At 34.6% G+C, this 1,395-nt stretch overlaps 1 protein-coding gene and 1 long non-coding RNA gene across 2 annotated transcripts in view; one reads left to right on the top strand and one right to left on the bottom strand.

Moving 5' to 3' along the window:
• The window catches only part of LOC113205262 (cholecystokinin receptor-like), a 198,744-nt gene that overhangs the window by 78,912 nt on the left and 118,437 nt on the right, over positions 1–1,395 (top strand). The window lies entirely within an intron of this gene.
• Positions 7–1,048, bottom strand: LOC127749413 (uncharacterized). The gene is made up of 3 exons (XR_008011139.1): positions 886–1,048; positions 624–801; positions 7–534 (listed from the first exon to the last, which is right to left on the bottom strand). It is a non-coding gene; the product is annotated as an uncharacterized LOC127749413 (long non-coding RNA).

Consider the following 1,395-nt stretch of genomic DNA (forward strand, 5'->3'; position numbering starts at 1 on the left):
TCCATATAAACACATTTAAATGTGAAAATCGTGGCTATATTTCAAAATATGCACAATGGAAGGAGTTTAACAGTTTAAGAGTTGACAGAGTTTAACAATTCCATTTTGCATGATATTTGGGAATATAACTTTGATCTTTATATCAAAATGTGTTTACATTCCATAGATTTTCGCATTTAAATGTAAAAATCATGGTTATATACCCAACTATCATGAAAAAATGGAACTGTCAAACTGTTAACTGTTAAACTCATTAACCTGATAAAGCCTAAGCATTTGCTACCAAAATTGAGAGCTGTCAGTAGGTTGGTCTACAGACTGCAGGAAACACTACAGTAGAATCATGCCCTGTTTGTGGGTTACCAATTGAAATTTGAAATTACTCCACCCCGGTCAATTTCAAGGGTGTGCAAATAATCAGCAAACCTATGTGAAGAAAAAAGTGTCGTCAGGTGCAGGCAAATAAGGGAAAACTGCACGTTCCGTAACACTGCTATCTAAATTCTTCTTGGTTTGATTGGTGAGGACATACATCTACAAGTAAAAAGGAAAGAATAACTAGATTATTAAATATTTTCTTTTCAAAATAAAATGCAAATGTAAGGTAAAATCAATCTAAAAACCTTGTAAAGTGTTGGTCCTGCTAGTACTGGTGCTAAAATAGCCAGCAATTCTATTAAAAGTGACAGAAGTCTTATGAGGTTTAGGGGTAGAGTGGAAAATAGCATTCACTGTTAGTTTAAGTTCCATCACTCATCACACTACCAACTGAATTTTCCTTATTTTGATTGCTGAGAACATCTGCAAGTAACAATGAATACCCATAGATTAGTAAATATTTCCTTTAAAAATAAAACTTTAATTAGTTAAAATCAATTTTAAAACCTTGTTTTTTGATGGCCTTGCCAGTACTGGTTCTAGAATAGTCAGCAGTTCTATCAAAAGTCACAGAAGTCTCTTCAGAAGGGAGTACTACACGTCCCGTAACACTGCCATCTAAATCCTTCTTGGTTTGATTGGTGAAGACATCTACATGTAAAAAGGAAAGAATAACTAGATTATTAAATATTTTCTTTCTAAAATAAAATGCAAATGTAAGGTAAAATCAATCTAAAAACCTTGTAAAGTGTTGGTCCAGCTAGTACTGGTGCTAAAATAGTCAGCAATTCTATTAAAAGTGACAGAAGTCTTATGAGGCTACTCTTTCTGATAAATATCAGTGACATGGGATACCTACAGCTAAATGGAAAATGGCAACTATTTGCAGACGACACTGGCATCATAATCGAAGCCACTAATTATCAACAACTAAAGCAAGCTATGATGAAAGACCTTTCAAGAGAAGTAGTTCGGAAGCATCTGGAGGGTCCCCTGCTGTCTGGAAGGCCCCCCTTA

Source organism: Frankliniella occidentalis, unplaced genomic scaffold, assembly GCF_000697945.3.
Source record: "Frankliniella occidentalis isolate FOCC.00 unplaced genomic scaffold, Focc_3.1 Scaffold52, whole genome shotgun sequence".
Taxonomy (NCBI): domain Eukaryota; kingdom Metazoa; phylum Arthropoda; class Insecta; order Thysanoptera; family Thripidae; genus Frankliniella; species Frankliniella occidentalis.